This window comes from Protopterus annectens, chromosome 11.part0 (genome assembly GCF_019279795.1).
Source record: "Protopterus annectens isolate FY-2018-M chromosome 11.part0, PAN1.0, whole genome shotgun sequence".
Taxonomy (NCBI): Eukaryota; Metazoa; Chordata; order Ceratodontiformes; family Protopteridae; genus Protopterus; species Protopterus annectens.
This window is the reverse complement of record NC_056745.1, coordinates 724,546,234-724,566,611: the sequence shown is the minus strand read 5'-3', so window position 1 is coordinate 724,566,611 and position 20,378 is coordinate 724,546,234. Positions and strand designations below refer to the sequence as shown.

Below are 20,378 nucleotides of genomic sequence, written 5' to 3'. Positions count from 1 at the left end.
TCGGGCCGACCGAGGACAGCGGACTACCCACAGGTTATGACTGCAGCAATGTGGATCCTCGAACATCTAAATTTATGGTAGGTACAAAACTGTACTTTTCCTTCTCCACACCCCTCTAACATTGCTACTCCTACAACTGAATTATCCCATTCCTCTCCATAACATTCCACTGCTCCCACTAATGCCTCTCAGACCTTAGATCACACCTCTCCAAGCAAAAATGTCCTAACTTCAACTTCCTTACAAGAGTCTCCACACTCAGTTTAACTTCTGTCCTGTCCCCACCTCCTTCATTAAAAACTTTCTGTCAAAATTAAAACCTGGTTCAAACTCTGCCGATGATGATCCTGCCAAGTTCCTAAAAATTGCTGCAGATGCTGTGGCCTACCCCATTAGTAATCTGATCAGTAGATCAGTTCTTGAGTCTTGTGTTCCTTCTCTTTGGGGAAAAAGCAATTGTTAGAGCAGTTGACTGTGTACCTTTATTTGTGGTGCTGGGAAGTACTTTCTTTTCTATTTCTTTTGCCTATGTTGTTTTTGTTGAATAATTAAGGCTGGTAAATTTATCGGTGCCCTTTTGTTTAATGCTGTATTAGTCTCATTGTCTTTTGTTGGTTGGTGGCTTTGGGTTTGTAATGGATCTGAAGATTCAATAGATCCGAGGGTGTTTTTTTTTTGTTTTCTCTGCTTTGGCTTATAGTGAGGGCTTTGGTTGTTGCTGGAGTGTCTCGAGCTGCTCTAGAGTCTTTGGCTGCTTTAATTTGTTGTTTGAACAGCTTACAGTTTCCTGCTGAAACATCTGAAGCAGTTTATACTTATTACGATTCAGTGATTTGTCCGCACACATCTCTGAGCAACTTCGAGCCACATGATGTCATCAACGGCTCGACGGACTTCTTAAAAAGGCAGTATCTGAATCCTAATGTACTTTTGGACTTCTACGGCACAAATTACATTAATTATGATTTCTGCAAAGAGGATAAACCTTCGCAAGTCTTCCTTTGACGACTGTCATGCCCTAAAGATAATCTTTAATCTAACAAGGTCCACAGCTGCTGTAGTCTTCTACTTGGTAGGTAGAGTTGGGTTGTTTTTATGTAGAATATCTATAGCAATATCCATCACACTAGCAAAATGACCATACTGGACTAAAGTTATTAAATCTAATAGATGGCTATCACTTATATAATTTATAACTTATATGTTCTGACTTTAATTAGTAGCAAGATTTAAAATAGGAATTCATTCTGCCTGACACAGTGTTAAAACAAACTAAAGCGCTGTACTTGGTGGTTAAGATTTTTGCGTTTGTTTCTGTTAGTGACATGAAAATATCAGTAAATATATAGATGCAACTAATTCTGTTAATGGTACTGGCGTTTGAGTAATTCAAGGAAAGATGATACCAGACTTGTTACGAATTCTGTGGTGTGCTCAGAGTTTATCAGTAGTCTTATTGTTTATCAGCTTTGGACATATATCGCAAATACTGCTATTCAAAAACATATCAATGTGCTACTTTATGTCTATGTATTTTTAAAGTTTAAGTAAGATTTGCAAACTGATTTAGTTTTTTTTTTTTTTTAAATATATTTTATGGTGGGTATAATTTACGTTGACTGCTTGCAAGGTATGGATACCATTCTGTATTTTGGACTACAATCAAAATCTCACTTTAGATAGATTTATATTTGGCTTAATCTATATATGCTATATCCTCTGTAATGTTGCATTATATCTTACTGTCAATGTATAGCACACGTTTTGGTTATATCCGTATAGCTTAAAATACAATAAAAAATATAGTTATGTCTCTTGTATACAGTTTTTCAAAACAGTAGATGTCCGCTAACAACTACGATATAATTGTTTAATTGTCATGTGATGCATTCTTGTATTGGGCTGACTGCAGAAACTTTAGAACAATGTAGAATTATAGTACTGGTCAATCTCATAGCTCTGTAGTTTTAAACATTTAATTATATGGTTATGATTTCACTAATCAAAGCATAAAACTGCCAACTAGATTACAGCAACTATAAATATTAGATGCAAAAATGTTTCTTGCTGCTGATTTGAATTTCAGCCTTATAATAGCACATTTACAGATAACTAGGTTCATGAATAACCTTTTTTTTGTGTAATGCATTAATTGTTTGATCTTTGATAAAAATAAGTCTGGGAAACTTTAAAATAACCTTGTAAAAATTATATTGTTTTCTTTTTTGGTTTATATCTGATAGAATAATGGCCCCTTTCAGAGAAAGGGAAAATGAGACAGGGTGTTGCAATATTTTGCCTTTTTTTAAAACTAAGCAGCTGTGTATAAATGTTACCGTCAATTCTGAAAGGTTTTGCTACCTGATATCATACACCCTGTAATTATTTTCCGTAAAAGTATTGCTCGTGTGTAGTTTCAACAAATGTTTTCCCATTCTAAAGGCCACCTTTTAAGATAAACTGAAGTACGTCCTGTGGATTTTATTCAAAGTTAAACAAGACCACTTCAAGATTCACTACTACATATTATTTTATATAATTTTATTCTTGAATACATCTCTCCCTATTTTAGCTAGCAGAGCTATAGTATTACAACTGATTTACACCTGACATTGGGTGGAACCATTTTTATCTCCCTAGTGTCTTGTTTTTTCGTTGTCCAATCATCTTTTAATTGTGATGATGGTAGACAAATTTTAAAACTGTACTAAGAAATGTGACATCTGGGCATTCATATTGATTCACTAAACCTAAATAAATTGAATATGCCTTTTGCTGAAGGATATTATACACTGTTTATATTTTTTCTGCTGACTTTAAACAATACTGGTATTAATTGTTATAGCTAACTAAGATACTAGACATTTAGTAACTTTATAATATGTTATTCATTGTTGTAATTTATAACTAGTTGACCTGTTTATTAGTTAATCTAATATAAGTGTATGATGAGTTCTCATTTTTGCTTAACATTGACATTCCTATCTACATGCTATGGTTTTAATTGTGAAATAGTTCATATTTAGGCAGAGCTTGGTAGAAATATGCTGCTAGTAGGATTGTTAATTTGAGTGATTAATGTCGCTCAAATTAGGAGTTTATAACTCCAGGTGGGTTTTAGATGGTTTTATTGTTAGAAGATCCTGTTATAATTTTTTGATATTTTTTCTGATCACTAAAACATGTATAGTGGAAAATTATTTAAATATTTTTAAGTTTAAATCTCTTTACTATGTGTCATACACTATAAATTGCTGTATTCCCTTCATTTTTCTAGTATCTCATAGACCAAAATTTAATAAAAGTCGTAACCATCATGTATTTCAGGCCAACAAACTTAAAACATGACATAATTTCATTGCATTTCTTAACATAAATGGCTAAATAACCCTAACAAGAGAAGGTCTTTGAATAAATATCTCCAGTTACATAACTCACATTTAATATTTCTGCAAGAAATTCATTTAATAGAGGACATTTCCAAATTAGAATCCGTCTTTTTCAATACTTGTTAGTTCTGAACACTCAAGAGGTGTTGCAGTACTTTGGAATAATAAATTACCACAACCTAAAATAATGCTCATACAAAGATAATAAAGGTATGGTAGCTTCTATTGTCATAGAATTTAATAACTTAATATTCACTCTAATAAATATGTACTGGATTCCTGGCTTTGGACAGAACTCAGCACAACATATAGATCATATTGTCCAATTTTCTAAGGTAATATTATATTGGCTGGTGATTTTAATTGCATTTTTAATAGTTCAGACTAATTCTAATGGTAAGAGAAAAGTTTTCAAATTCCTTTTTATTGAAGGACATTGATAACTACGCTGACCCAAAATCATTATTCTATACATTTTTCTCACACACACACAACACATTCTCAAAAATAGACAGAGTTTTGATCTCGAACAGTTTAACAGATTCTTCAAGTAATGTAAAAGTTATTACATGTCCCTTTTCAGATCACAATTCTATAACCTTTGATATATTTATACATGTTCCAATGTTCAGATAAAATGGATTCCAGCATATATCACTAAATTAAAAATTAAAAAAATTTAACACCTTCATATTAGAAGTTCATAGTTTTTTAGAATTTAATGCCAACAGTATTACACCTGAAATTTTCATCTGGGATGCAATGAAGGCATGTTTATATGGCTGAATAATTGGTACAAAAAAGATTTATATGGGATAAAGATTTAAGAGATGCAAACTAAACTTGATATTTTGAATCTTGAGTCATTAAATAAATGAGAAAAATCCAAATTTGGATGAATTAAAATCTTTAAGTATATTGAGATTCTAAGCCATAAAACTATGATTAGCCTAGGTAAATTTAAATTTATTTTTCAATAAATCCCAGATCTTTGAATATTTTAGCCAATAAAGTAAAAAGATTGAACAAATTCAATCACATTAAAGAAATATATTCACCTCAAAAGAAAAAAAATGGTATCTGATTTACATAACATTAATTGAATTTAGAGAATTTTTTTCTCAAGTTAAACCAATCTTCTGCAGTAATAAACCCAAAGAAAGATATTCAAGCCTTTAAAAAAAGATTAACAGAAGAGCAAATAAAGTTACTTGACAGGCAAATTACATTAAAAGACATCCAAGAACAAATTAATAGACTCAAACAAAATAAAGCACCCGGCAATGACTGCATTATTCCAGAAATCTACAAAATTCTGCCGAATAAAACACTAACGTTGTTGCTTTCAGTTTTCAGTACTATACAGAATAAAAATACTATCCCTCCGTCATGGAAGTATACATTTATTTCTCCCATCCTAAAGCCTGAAAAAGACCCTACAAAATGTAGATGTTCTTCATTCCACATTGCTGCAGTCCTAACTATTGGGTAGTCCGCTGTCCAGTCGGCCCGAATACCAAAGTATATGGCTGACGTCGGTCAGGGCGCATTAGACTGACGTCAGTACGTCAGGGTACTAATGCGCATGACCGACGTCATATCCTCAGTCTTTTTTGCCGCATGGTCCGATGCAGAAGCAATTTTGCGAGTGCAGGTTGGCGTTCTGAAAGTTTCTGAAGTCAGAGTTTCAGACCGAATCAAAGTTGGCTAAGTACCCGTTGGGAATATTTTGGTTTTTCTTGCCTCAGTATTTAACCGGATGTCAGAAAAGTGAATAACTGTATTTCTTGTGGGAAACAGATACCTCATAGGGATTACCATACTTTGTGTATACCTTGTTTAGGGCCTGAGCACGGCGTTGTTGGATGCGCTCTTGTGCTAGATTTAACAAACGCACTATTAAGAGAAGGTTAGACTGTGCCAGGTTAGTGTTTGGGAAACGTTGTAATTATAAAATGCCGTCGGATGCTCCGCCGCTTCGCTAAAAAGCGCAAAGATAAAGCAGCAAAGCCTAGGGTGGAGGAACCGACAGTCCCAGGCGTCAGTTCTTTGGAAGGCTCAGTGGAGCCGGAGGTTTTGCCAGGTGTCTCTTTGGAGTCTCAGGAAGAGACTTTACTGTTACAGGGTGTATCCTCTCAGGAAGTAGGCCAGGCTGAGGGGGCTTCTCAGGTGGCTGTTCTTCCCTCTCTTCCTAAGGTGGTTAGAGCCTCTCCTTCAGTTTCCAAGGCTTCTTTGAGGGGCAGGCCAAGTTTAGCCTCTGTGGGGGTTTCTCCTAGTACTTCAGGATCTTTGCCTAAGAAACCTATGCTTAAAATGGCAGAGGATTTGATTACTATGATTAGGGGTTCTATGCCCCCTCCTGATAAGAGGCCTAGGGTGGAACCTGAGTTTGAGAGTTTTGAGCGATGCTCGGAGGCTTGAGTCTTCTGAAGACTTGCAGGAGTACCCTCCTTATTCTGATTCTGATGTGGATGATTCTACTCCTTCTGCTTCTCCTCCTGAGGATTTTTCATTTTCAGAGACTCTGCATTCCATGAGGGAGCATTTTAAATGGGAAGGTCAAGATTTCTCTGATTCCAGGAAAAGGCTTAGGGAATTCTTGTTTTTACCCCAGCATAGGCCTTTAGCTATACCTCCTGTTTTGAATGTGGTGGAAGATGTGTTTGCAGAGGCTTCCCTGAATCCTGAATCTTTGCCTCCTGCCCCAGTTAAACCGGATAGGTATTATAGGGTGCCTGAAGCTCATAAGTATCTTTTTAAGAGTCCTAGGGCAGACCCAAAAACTGTTTCTCAGGGGCCTAAAGGTGTGAAGGCCTCAGTTGTTAAAAATCCTGTCCCTCCTGATAAAGAGGCAAGGGCTTTGGATAGATGGGGAAAGAAAGTGTATACTTCTTCCACTTTGGCCATGAGGGCGTTGAATTGTCAGTTTCACATGTTAAAATATCAGAATTATCTTCTTTCACAGTTGAAATCTAAGGTGGATGCTCTGGCTGAAGGTATTGAGTGTAAAGAGTTGCAGGATTTAGTTCATGTGTCTGAACAGGTAGGTAAACATTCTTTGCAGTGTGGTTTTGATGCTGTACAGGCCTCCTCCAGGGTGGCTGCCACGGGTTCTGTTCTTCGTAGGCACGCCTGGCTGAGAGATCAGAATTTAGCTGAGCATGTTAAGACAAGGATTTTGGATGCTCCTTTACAGTCTGATGTGTTGTTTGGTTCGCCTGTGGAAGCAGTTTTGAAGAAAATGGAGGACAAGGCTAAGTCTATGCAAACTGTTAAAGATTTTTACAGGTGCAGCCTCCAAGTTTAGTAGAAATTGGCCTACTAAGGGATGGACTTATCCTGCTTATGATTCCCAGTCTAGGGGTAGGTCTAGACGTGGTAGGGGCAGAGCTCAGGGTTCTTTTAGGCCTAGGACAGGGAGTTCCCCTGCTCAGACTTCTGGTGAGGGCAGGGGTCAGTCCTTTCGTAAGCAGACCCAATGACCTACCTTTTCAGCTGCCAGTACTTTCTCGCCTGGCAGCACCTTTGGGAGGAAGGCTGTCTCTTTTCAAAGAAAATTGGGATTTAATTACCCAAGACAGATGGGTTCTGGATATTATTCACCACGGTTACAGGTTTTATTTCCATACCTTGCCTCCTTTCAAAGGCATGCCAGACATTCCTCCTCTTCAAAGGACAGAGGCTCACAAGCAAATTTCTCTGTTGCTCCAAATAGGGGCCATTCAGTCAGTTCCTGTGCCGGAAAGGGGCCTAGGATTTTATTCTCGCCTGTTCCTAGTACCAAAGAAGGGGAACACGTGGAGACCAATTCTGGATTTATCTATCCTCAACACTTATCTGGACATTCCCAAGTTCAAAATGTTGACGTTACAACAGCTTTTACCTCTGCTGGGCAAGGATCACCGGATGGTAACTTTAGATCTCAAGGAAGCTTACCTTCATGTGCCAATCAGACTAAGTTGCAGGAAGTATCTGCTTCGAGCTGGAAATTCTCATTATCAGTTCTCTGCATTGCCCTTTGGCTTATCTACTGCCCAGAGTATTCACAAAGGTTCTGGCTCCAGTGATAGCTTACTTCAGGCTAAAAGGACTCCAAATCTATCCTTACATGGGCGACTGCCTGATTCTGGCTCAAGAAAAAGAAGATGATCTACAGCATCTGGAATTTGTCATAGCAGTGCTAAGATGCCTAGGGTATTCTGTGAACGAAATAAAGTCCAGTCTAGTACCCTCTCAAGACATGTGCTTTCTGGGTGTGAGACTGAATACAGCAGCCCAGATGGCCTTTTTAACCCCGGACAAATAAAAGAATCTTTCCAGTTACTTCCATCATCTATCTCTTCAGTCCGGGCTGACTGCAAGGACAGTCCTTCAAGCCTTAGGGTTCATGGCATCTTGTATTCTGGTGCTTCCCAATGCCAAACTGCATATGAGGAAGCTACAATGGTATCTCAAAAATCTGTGGACACAGCACTGCCAGGATTTGGACACTGTCATTCAAGTAATACCTTGCATTCAAAAGGAATTTTTGTGGTGGGCTCAGGAATGTCACCTAAACAAGGGACTCTCTGTGACCCGGCCAGAGGCAAGTCAGATTCTAACGACAGATGCCTCAGATGTTGCTTGGGGAGCTCATCTAAATGGAAAGTGGATACAAGACAAGTGGCCTGCCAGACTACAGCATCTACATATCAACATGAAAGAGATGTTAGCAGTTCAGTTTGCATTAATGGCTTTCAAGGAGTTACTTCTTCCAGGGCAGGTGTTGATTCTAACAGACAACACAACTGTCATGTGGTACATCAACAAACAAGGGGAACACATTCTTACCCATTGTGCAGACAAGCAATGATTTTATGGGAGACTGCGCTCAGTCTGCAACTAACTCTTCAGGCAAGGTTTCTGCGAGCACAGAACTCCTTAGCAGATGTATTAAGCAGACAAATCATGGATCCCCACGAGTGGAAACTGGATCTTCATGTATTTCAAAATTGACAGTGTCATGGGGAACTCCAGACATAGATCTGTTCGCTTCTCCACTAAACCACCAGCTGCCAAAGTTTTGCACGAAGGATTTCATCACACAGCTTGGAAAGTGGATGCTCTTTCTTTCAGTTGGAAAAATCTTCATGTGTATGCCTTTCCACCTCTGCCTCTTCTTCCAAAGGTGCTTCTAAAGGTCAGACAAGACAAGCCAAGGATGATTTTAATAGCTCCAGATTGGCCTCGGCAGCACTGGTACCCATTACTAAGGAGTCTGGTAAGGAAGCATCCATGGCCTTTACCCTTGATTCCACACCTGTTGTCTCAGAGGGACGGTCATTTGCTCAATGTCAAGCTTCACTCTCTACATCTAACAGCCTGGCATATTCTGTTTTGAAAGACAGCAGGTCTCAGCTTCCTCAACAAGTTTTAAATGTGCTTATGGAAGCCAGAAGACCTAGTACAAGGAAAGTGTACGCAGAAAAATGGAAGAGATTTTTGTTTTGGAGTGCAGCAAACAATTTGGAGATTACTGAGCCTAATTTGAGTGTGGCTCTTCAATATCTTACTGAGTTACTGGACAAAGGTTTGTCTTTCTCTTCCATTAAGATTCATGCTGCAGCTATTTCAGCTCACTATGATTGTGACCCACCATTGTTTTCGCATCCTTTGTTCAAGCAATTTCTTAGAGGGGCAAAGAATATAAGACCCCCACGTAGGGCTCCTACTCCTGCTTGGGATCTCAATTTTGTGTTGGAGAAACTTGCTCTACAACCTTTTGAGCCTGCGGCTACTGCTGAATTGAAATACTTGTCATGGAAGACTGCTTTTTGTTGGCCATTACTTCTGCAAGAAGGGTTTCTGAGTTGCAGGCCCTTATGGCAGTGGAGCCTTTTTTGATTTTTCATAAGGATAGGGTATCTTTACGTACTAATCCTTCCTTTATGCCTAAGGTGGTTTCTAGTGTGGCTTTAAACCAAACTATTCATTTGCCTACCTTTTATGCAGATCCCCAAAATAAAGGGGAAAAGATTTTGCACACTTTAGATGTACACAGGCTATTGCGTTATTATTTGAGCAGGACTAAGGATTTTAGGCAGTCTCAGCAGTTGTTTGTTTCTTTTGCTTTGACTTCAAAGGGCAAGCCTGTGTCAAAACAAACTATTTCTAGGTGGATTGGGTGTTGCATTACATTTTGTTATTCCCATCATGGCAAGGAGATTCCAGCTGGGATTAGGCCTCATTCCACTAGGGCTACTGCCACTTCCACAGCATTTCTAAGGGGTGGCAACTAAGGATATTTTGGAGGCAGCTACTTGGAGTTCAGTGCATACTTTCTCTAAGCATTATCACCTTCCTCTCTACTCTAAGTCTAGGGCTGGTTTTGCCACAGCTATTTTGCAAGGCATGTTGTCAGTTCCTGCTTCCTTATGATTTGCCAGCCTCCCTTGCCTCTGCTTTGGGATTCTACCCAATAGTTAGGACTGCAGCAATGTGGAATGAAGAACATAGTACAGTTTTGTACCTACCATAAATGTAGATGTTCGAGGATCCACATTGCTGCAGTCCAATTTACCCTCCCTCCTTCCCCTCTGTGTTTAGGGGTGGTTGTGTAGATGAGGTTATATTCTGCTAATTGTGTATATATTGTATATCTATATTTTCTGGTGCAGGTATTTTGGGAGTTTTTGTTTTTGGCCTTGTCTTTTCAGGGTCTTCTGACATCTGGGGCAAGAAAAGACTGAGGATATGACGTCGGTCATGCGCATTAGTACCCTGACGTACTGACGTCAGTCTAATGCGCCCTGACCGACGTCAGCCATATACTTTGGTATTCGGGCCGACTGGACAGCGGACTACCCAATAGTTAGGACTGCAGCAATGTGGATCCTCGAACATCTACATTTATGGTAGGTACAAAACTGTACTTTTGTAGACCTATATCGTTATTAAATACGGACTATAAAATGTTTGTATATGCAAAGAGAGGCTTAAAAATATTCTTTCTAACTTAGTAGATAAGGACCAAACAGGTTTCATAATAAATAGAACAACATATGATAACATTGAGTAATGACCGTAATTGAGTCAACTAAAAACTTAAAAAATAACCTAACTATAGTTTAGATATAAATTGTGCTTTTGACACAGTTAATTGGGATTACCTTTTTATTCTTCTACAGGAACTCAATTTTTCAAATTTTATAAATCTTATTACCCAGTTATATATAGGCTCTCAAGCTTATTTTAAAATTGGTTGTAATATTTCTCAGTTCATACCTGTTACTAAAGGGACTAAACAAGAATGTCCATTATATCCCCTCTTTTATTTACCTTAGTTATGCAGCCTTGGGAAAATTTGATAAGAGATGATAGTAATATTAAAGGTTTTGATACAAGTCTTAATAAAACTTCAAATATTCAAATGTTTGCAGACATTCTGATTACTTTGGGAGTTAAGAATCCAACAATTTAGGAATTATTTAATGATGTAAATTATTTTCAAAAAAACTCAGGTCTTAAATGTTATCACAGTAAAATACAAATCTTATCTGGTTCAAAAAAATACAATATTCAAAATGAATTTGAAAAATATATACTGCAGTCCCAACAAATAAAATATTTAGGTGGTATTATTACTGATATAAAAGAAATTAAAAGACTGAACTTTGATAAATGTTAAACAGAAATAGATAACCTAATACATGGTCTAAAATAAAATCCTCAATAGAGGAGAAATTATCAATTAAAAAGATAACACTTCTACTGAAAATCTTGTACATAGTTCAAACTATTTCTATTCTTCCACTTTATACAGTAATTAAAAAGTTTAACACTATGATTAAAACATGTCTTTGGTACCCAATTAAACCCAGGATCTCTCTCATATATGTATAGCTGGGGTAATGGAGATATTGCATTACCAAATTTAGAAATTTATTGAATTTCTTCATTTAAAACAATTTGTATCTTATAGATAGGATAAATTCTTTCCATTTTGCTGAATATTTACTATCTTCATCACAAAATGTATATAATGACCTCTTTAAGCTAAATCTAGTAAATAACACATTCATATGGAAACTAAAGAAATATTTTTCTTTTTGCCCTACCCAAAATTTTATATAAAATCATATTAACATAATTTTAAAATCCTTCAAAAATTTCATTCTTAGCTTTCAGTCATATGAAAGTTGGTTATTCCTTATTTTCCCCATAGCATACACACAGGGGGTTATTTTCTCCACAAATTTTCATAAAAATGTCAATATTCAAAAAAAATTGATTTATTGGCATCAAATGTTGAAAATCAATTAATTATAATCCATTAATACTTTATTGGAAGAGAATCACCTTGATTCAGCACTATGGCTAGACTTACAAGAAGCTAGAAATTATATCAAAAATAAACTTGATTTAATACCTTCTTCATTTAAAAATTTAATTCCCAAACTCATTCAGTACTTGATTGCTTTTACTGAACAAGACAACTTAATTAAAATTAGACTGTTATATTTATATTTTCATATATATATATATATATATATATATATATATATATATATATATATATATAAACTATTAAATCAGACTTGGATATATTCCCAGATAATTATTGGAAATTTCTCTGACAATAATTGTAACCCTTCAGATAAAGATAAATCGAATATTCTTCAGTTAGCAGATAAAACTATTTCACTTAAATGGAGAATATTTACTTGGAGATTTTTAAATAGATCATTCATCACTCCATATAACATAAATAAGATGTTTAAAATATATATACTTTGTTGGAGATGTATAAAGGTACAGAATGCTGATTGGGCACATATTTTCTATGATTGTTTACACATGAAATAATTTTGGGAAGATAATTTCTTAAAAGCAGTATTCACTGATCACTTTCTACTTACTAAAACGTTAGATGTTAAGTTGTCTATCTCGCCTTCATTCTTGCTGGATGGGTTCCGCCGGCTCGGCTCCGGCCATTCCACTCTAAAAGCTCGAGAGTTGGTTCCACCGGCTCGAGGCTCCCCTTATATCCCACAATGCTAGGCGTGAGTTACCTCAGATTTCGTTTGCCGCTACAGCGATCGAGGTGTTTGGTTTCTACCGGCTTCTTGGTGAGTAATTGTAGAGTAAAATTTAGTCTACTTAAACCCCTTTAGTTTAATTTTTAACAGTTGTTTCCCTTAGTTTAGTGGATTTTGTCCCTTTTCTCTCTTATTATCCCCTTTTTCCACAAGAACTTATAGTTCTTCCCTTGGGCCTTTGGGCCTTTTCCATCCCTAGTGGTGTCTGTGTGTTTTTCTCAGAATTTAAAACTTTGATAGTTTGTTTTATTTTTGAGTTTAAACTTGGATAGGTGTAATCAGTGTGTTTGACTGTGTGTGTGTGATTACACTTCCTTCTAAAATGTCTAAAGACTCAAAGGTCTCAGGCTTCAAGAAGTGTGACTCGTGCTGTCAGAAAATGTCTCTGACAGGCGGTCACACTTCTTGTGTTACCTGGGACCTTTACACCTGCAGGACTCCTGTGCTGTATGTCACGGCTTCAGCCCAGGGTCCTGCAGGAAAAAAAACAAACTTATTTTGAGAGGTTTACTCAAGCCTGAGGGTTCCCTTACTGTTCCTTGGGAAAGCCCTCCAAGGTTTCTAGGTCCTCGGCTCCAGCTTCTGAGCCGAGACCTCAGGCTACTGAAACCTCCGTCTACATCGGCTCCGGCTGGAGCGATGAGTCTCAGACTGCAGTTTCTGTGGTTTCCTCGGCTCGGCTGGAGCCGAGGTATTGAAGTTCCTGTCTCGGTTCGACCAGACCTTCGAACCGACATCTAGAAAGAGGTCCAGGTCACCGTCCCTTGGCTCCGTTCATTCGGCTCCAGCATCTCCTCTGCTGTCTGAATGGAGCCATAGATCTCACTCCTCTAGGTCATCGAGGCTTTCGACCATGACCTTCAGAGGGTAGTGAGTCGACTTCTCAAGTCCGAGGCACTGGCCCAAATGCTTCAGAGCCCGACTCATCAGTCGATGCCTGACCCTGTCCCTCTTTATGTTCCTCCTCCGACTCCGTTAAGCTCGGGCCGGGCATTCGAACCGAGACTGTGGTAGCGTCGGAGCCGATACAAATGTCTTCGGCTCCGTCGTCGGCTCCGATTTCTTCCTTAGAAGAATCTCGGCGCCCGGCTTCCCTCGTCGGCTCGAGGGAGAGTGGCATCGGACCCTTGTCCGACCCGCTCTCCCTCTCGGGCTTCGCGCTGGTGAGTTCGGCTCCATCGGCCTCGGAGCCATCACTGTCGGTGCCGAGGGAGGTTTTAGCTTTCGGGCGGGGACCTCTGGCTCTGCCTGAAAGGGGTGCGTTCGAGGTCATGCGGAGTGTGTTGGAACCTGGTTCAACTCCACAGTCGGCTCCGCCCCTCCCTCTTGGTGCCTCAGGTCAAGTCGGCTCACTCCCTCATCCCAGACCGCAGAGAGCCAGCTCCTCAGGAATCTCCTGTGGGGATCTCATCCTCTTCGAGGCCTCTCCTGAATTGGCAGAAGAGCCCCTCGGAAGAAAGTGTAAGAGGAAACACATAGACTCACCTGAGTCCGTCACCTCTGACACGGATTTAGAGGATTCGAGGGTTCCCCGTTCCCCTTCTGAAGATGTCTCATTTGCAGACATTCTAGAAATCCTTAAGCAGAGGGAAATTGGCCAGCCCTCAACCCTTCGGAGGATGAATCTGTGTACCTTGAGGCGTTTGGCTCTCGCCCTTCCACCTCCTGGGTGTCTCCCCTTGACCCCCTCATGCAGGTGGTAGCAAAAAGGCATGGACGGCTCCTGACTCAGTGGACCCCACCCCAGGAGACCCTCAAAATTTATCACGGCACCAGCGGATAAACAATTTTTGACCAAGGGAGTTTCTGTGGATGCTATGGTGGTTGCTGCTGCCACCAAGAAGGAACTAGCTGATCCTTCAGTGCCTGTCCATCCACCTAACAAGGAATCTAGGTCCATGGACAGGTGCAGAAGCGGATGTTCTCATCAGCGACCTTTGCAATGCGTTAAGCTGAACTACCTATGCCATTTTACTCGTCTTCAAAGAGACTTGATCAAAGCGAGTGACATGTTGAAGGATCCTACAGCTGCGGGTTTCAAGACAAGATGAACACTCAGCTGGCTACCCTGAACTCCATAGCTAACTCCTCCATGCCTCCTTTCTTATGTGGCTGATGGAGCGAGCAGGGCCGCAGGGACAGGCGTAGCCTTGTGCAGGCATGCCTGGATGCGGCTATGCAACTTGCGGACCCTTTAAAAGCGTCTTTCACTAATTCCCGTTCGATGGATCATCTCTTTTTGGTCCTCAAGTGAAAGAAACCTTGACTAGGTGCGAGACGGATGGCAAGACTCTTTCTGCCGTCGGAGTCCGTTTTTCTACTCCTTCTAGGCCTTACCCCAAAGGCCAGAAAAGTGGGAAAATGTGGTTCCATAAGCAATCTCAAGGGACTTAAGCCTGGCACAGAGTCGGTTCCCGCCAGAGGCAGAGGGGGGAACAACAATGGTAGATGTCGCCCTAGAGGCAGAGGGGGTCCGCAGAACCAGGGCACTCGAGAAGCCTTCTCTGATGAGCCCTTTCAGCATCCCTGAGGTGTTGCCCAACTGCCCACCTTCGGAGGCAGTCGGGGGAAGATTGTCACTGTACCCAGAAGCCTGGCTATCCCTAACTCAAGACAAATGGGTACAGTCCATTTCCGAAGGCTATGCCATTCCCTTCGTTCGCATTCCAAACCAATCAAAAAAATCCCTTCCAGATGTTCCACCTGCTCAAAGGGATCTTGCAGCTTTGGAAATTTCAAAGCTGCTTGCAAAAAGAGCAATTCAGCCAGTTCCAGCAGACCAGCAGGGATCCGGAATCTACTCCAGGTTCTTTTTAGTTCCAAAGAAAACAGGGGACTGGAGACCAATTTTGGATCTCAGTATCTTGAACAAGTCAGTCAAGAAAACAAGATTTCGGATGGTCACGCTGCAATCCATCCTTCCCCTTTTGGGAAAGGGAAACTGGATGTGCTCTATAGACCTTCAGGATGCGTACTATCACATAAAAATGAACAGATGCTCCAGAAGATTCCTCCGCTTCAGGCTAGGAACCAGTCATTTTCAATTCAGGGCCCTGCCCTTTGGTCTCACCACTGCCCCCCAGGTGTTTACCAAATGCATGGCAGTGGTAGCTTCTCACCTGAGGCGTCAAGGATTCCAGGTGTTTCCATATTTGGACGACTGGCTCCTCACAGCTCCCACCAAGCATCTTCTTCTAATGGCCAGGGACTACACCTTTCGCATTTGTCAAAATTTAGGCATTTCAGTAAATTGCGAAAAGTCTGTTTTGTCGCCTTTGTCGTACTATTACCTTCATAGGCAAATCTAGACACAGTCAACATGTCTCAAGACTAACAGATCAGAGAGTAACAGACATACACAAACTGGTCTCTCCTCTTCAGCAGCAACAGAATCAAAGCCAGATTAGTTCTGAAAGTGTTGGGGATTATGGCTGCCATACCTCTGCTTCCATTAGCCAGATTCCACATGAGAATCCTTCAATGGATGCTCTTCACGCAATGGTCATACCAGCAACTTCCGATGTCCCACACCATTATGATTACGCAGACGTGCAGGAATCATCTTCTGTGGTGGATGTCTCCCCCAGCTCTTATTGGGAAGACCCTTTGTCCCTTGCCCCCCGTTCGCTACAGTGACAACGGACGCCTCTCTGATTGGGTGGGGGGGCATTATCAGGGCAGAACTGTCCAGGGCACATGGCAACCAGACGAATGCCACTTGTACATAAATGTTCTAGAGATGAGAGCAGTGCTTTTAGCGTTGCAAGCCCTTCAAGACTCTCTTCCCTTGGGAACGATAGCAATCCAGACGGACAATATGTCTGTAGTGTGGTATATCAACAAACAAGGCGGAACCAGGTCCTACCCCCTGAGTCGAGAAGCACTCAGACTGTGGCAATGGGCGATTTCTTCTCAGCGGTTTCTGATAGCAACACATCCCGGGAAGTCCAATCAAATTGCGGACAAGTTGAGCAGAGCTATCCTCATGCCTCACGAGTGGTCTCTGAAAGACTCTGTTGTGAGAGAAATTTTTCTCAAGTGGGGTCAGCCTTGCTGCGACCTTTTTGCTACTCCCCAAAACAGCAAGTGCAGAGATTATTTCACCCTATTCCCTTTACCAGGCCAGCCCAGCAGAGGCGCTCTAGTCCAAGTTTGGCCCGGGGACTTCTGTATGCATTTCCTCCTTCCCACTAATCTCTCAAGTGATACAGAAAGCTATCGCTCAGAAGGCCTCGTTGATCCTCATTGCTCCTTACTGGCCTCGACAGGTTTGGTTCCCCTTTCTACATCATTTTCTATTGGAGCGACCTTGGCATCTGGACCTAGTTCCAGATCTTTTGATCCATCAGTCGGGTCAGTGTCATCGCTCCCTCCCCTCTCTGAACCTCACTGCTTGGTTCCTCCAATTCCAACCTTAGCCAGGCTTCCTCAAATATCTCATTCTGTCCGAGATATTTTGATAGCTTCCCATAAATCTTCCACTCGGAAGGTTTATTTGAGTAAGTGGAAGCGTTTAGCCTATTGGGCTCAAGGAAAGGACATAGATCCTTTCACTGCTTCCATCCAAATGGTCCTTGATTTTCTAGCTGAACTCTTCCATGCAGGTTCATCTCCTTCTACTCTTAAAGTTCAATTGGCAGCTATTTCTAACTTTCATGTGGGCATTTCAGAGTCTGCTATCATGTCCCACAAGCTTTGTAAAGCCTTTTTGAAGGGAGTTTTCTACTCAGACCTCCTATAAGAAATCCTCCTCCCCTTGGGACCTAAATTTAGTTCTTAGTTCTTTGATTCTTTCCCCTTTCGAACCTGCAGCCTCCTGTTCTTTAAAATTGTTATCATGGAAGACTCTCTTTCTAGTTGCTATTACTTCAGCTAGAAGAGTTTCAGAACTTCATGCACTTAGCTGTCGACCTCCTTATCTGTTGTTCCATAAGGACAGGGTATCTTCTGAACCAACCCGTCCTTTTACCTAAGATAGCCTCGGCGTCTAATCTAAATCAAAGCATTGACCTCCCTGTGTTTTTCCAGAATATTCTAACAGGTCTGAACAAAAATTGCATTGGCTAGATGTTCATCGTCAGTTAAGGTACTATTTGGATAGAACCAAACAATTCAGAAAATCTGACCAGCTGTTTGTCTCTTATGCAGAAGGCAGAAAGGGACTTTCAGTTTCAAAGGTATCATTATCTAGATGGCTAACATCCCTGATTTCCCTTGTTTATGAAATTAGACACCAAAAGCTGCCTAACAAACCTAAAGCCCATTCTACCAGAGCTTTGGCTACTTCTATAGCCTTCCAAGACAGACTGCCTATTGACACCATTTGTGCAGCGGCTACTTGGGCTACTCCTCACACTTTCATTTCTCATTATAAGTTGGATTTAGCTTCTAGGCATAGAGCTAACTTTGGTTCCACTGTTCTCAAGAGTCTGTTCCGTTAGGCCACCCAGGACAAGGTGCTAGGGGCCGGTCCCATCCAGCAAGAATGAAGAGATAGACAACTTAACATATAGAAGTTATGTTCTTACCATAAGCGTTCCATGTTAGTTGTCTTCTTCTCGCTTCTTCTTCTTGCCCCACCCTCCTTCCCCCTGGCCTGGACAGACCTAGAGGAGTTTGATTGTGACCTCTCTTTCTACCACCTCTTTACTTTGGGTATATGCTCTGCCGTGCATATTTCCTAGATCAGGATGTAGGTCACCCTTCTCTTCACCCGTGTTTATAGAGGTGGATTTTGTTTTCTAGTTATTCTGCTATTATTATAAGCTGGGTCTAGCTTACAAACGAGATCTGAGGTAACTCACGCCTAGCATTGTGGGATATAAGGGGAGCCTCGAGCCGGTGGAACCAACTCTCGAGCTTTTAGAGTGGCCGAGTCGGAGCCAAAGGTTGGCTCCGAACCCATCCAGCAAGAAGGCGGCGAGAAGAAGACAACTAACATGGAACGTTATGGTAAGAACATAACTTCTATTTTTATTTAACTCTCCAATTCTGTCCTGTGTAACATCAAGTAAATATTTGCTTCTTTGGTCTCTACTGTCCATAGCCAGGAAAGAAATCATGAGAAATTGGAAATCATCACAAATTCCCTCTTTTCAAAACTTAGATCTTCTCCTGGAAGTATCCAAATTAGAATCAATGACAATCATATAAATCTTCTAGGAGTACAGCAATGTATGACCAGTGAATGAATATAATTGATTTATTAGAAAATCAATAATTTAAAGGTATTAATCAGCTCTTATTCATTTGTTTTAACTTGAATTATTTGTTTAAAGCATAGTGAACATCTTTGTACATAGTTCATTGTCTTTTTTTTATCTTTTATATGTGTCTTTGTTTTTGTCTATTTTATCATTCTTTGTTTTTATCTACTTCATAAGTTATGTTCAGTTCTCTTTTAATAATTGTATGTTTCAGAAATGACTTTAGTAAAGCTTATTTAAAAAAAAAAAAAAAAAACATTGCACCTCCTGGTTTTCCTAATACCTTTTCTTCCCTGTCTCAAGCTTCTTTGGTGGATTCATTAACTTTCACTCAACTGGGAGCTTCCTTTTCAAGCTCCAGTTCCAGCTCAGGAGCTGTTTACAGATGCTTCAGACAGAGATGGAGTGCCTCTTGTGGCCTCCTGAAGATTCAAGATGTCTGGCCACTTAAAAGATCAGACCACATCAGTTTAAAGGAGATGAAGACTCTGCTACTGGCTTTTCTTTCCCTCTTTCATCCAGGGCCCCTCAAAGTTTTCATAGACAGTACCCCACTGATGTGGTATGTCAACAAACAAGAGTGCACAAGGTCCTATCTTCTTCGCAGACTAGCTGTTCAGGTCTGGGATCTAGCTGTGTATTATCAAGTGACATATTAAGCAGTTTACATTCCCTAAGAGCATACTCTAATGACAGACTCCATGAACTGGTCCAGCACACAAGCTCACGAATGGATGCTTCACAAAGATGGATTCCTGGACATTGTCCATCAGTTGGGTATTCCTCAGGTACTTCTCTTTGACTCCACTCTGAACAGACACCTTCCTCTCTTCTGCTCAAGTCCCACATTTTCTGGCTTGGAAAGTTCGATGCCCTGACTTTTCCTTGGTAGAGGATGTTTCTGTACCCCTTCCCTCCTCTTCCACTTGTTACCACAAGCCTTGGATAGATCAGGCAGGAAAATCCCAAAGTCCTGCTAGTGACTCCTCTTTGACACACACAGCATTGGTTCTCTCCTTCTGTCTGTCTTGGACAGAGCAATCTTCTCACACAAGGCAGGGGATCTCTTATCCATCCTCACTTGTCCACTCTTCAAGTGACACTGTGGGTGATAGGGATTTGATCCCTTTCAAGCACGTGTTTTTTGAAGATGTGCTTCAGGTTCTGTTAGGCCAGGTAACCCACTACCAGGAAATCATGCATGTCCAAATGGAAGCGATTTTCTGTCTTGTGCCTCTCTTGCCATCAGGATCCCCCATCTGTGGAGGCTCCTCTGGTTCTCTTATTCAGGTGATCTGGTCCATGCTGGGTTGGCATATTCTTCAGTTAAAGCTCACCTGTCGGCAATTTCTGCTCATCTCCCCTTTACTCCCCTCTGGACTCTAGATTTGAGGTCCGGGTGTTTCTTAAAGGTGTCGTTCGTATTAGGCCTCCTAGGAATACTTCCTCTTTCCTAGGACCTCAATTTTGTACTTGAAAAATTGACTGACTTTTTTTTGAGCCTGCTTCTTCGGCTTCCTTACAACATTGCTCTTGGAAGACTGTTCTTCTTTTGGCTCTCACTTCAGTTAAGGAGGTTTCTGAACTTCAGGGTCTCTTGGCTAGTCTTCCTTTATTAGTTTTCCACAGAGACAAGTGTTTTTTCGGGGGTGGTAATTTTTTTTCTTTTATGGGCCTTATGTTTTGAAAAAGGCCTTATTCGTTTG

At 40.6% G+C, this 20,378-nt stretch overlaps 1 protein-coding gene across 1 annotated transcript in view; it reads left to right on the top strand.

The window, feature by feature from the left end:
• Positions 1 to 20,378, top strand: part of LOC122814988 (cat eye syndrome critical region protein 2 homolog) — a 2,862,500-nt gene that overhangs the window by 1,188,408 nt on the left and 1,653,714 nt on the right. The window lies entirely within an intron of this gene.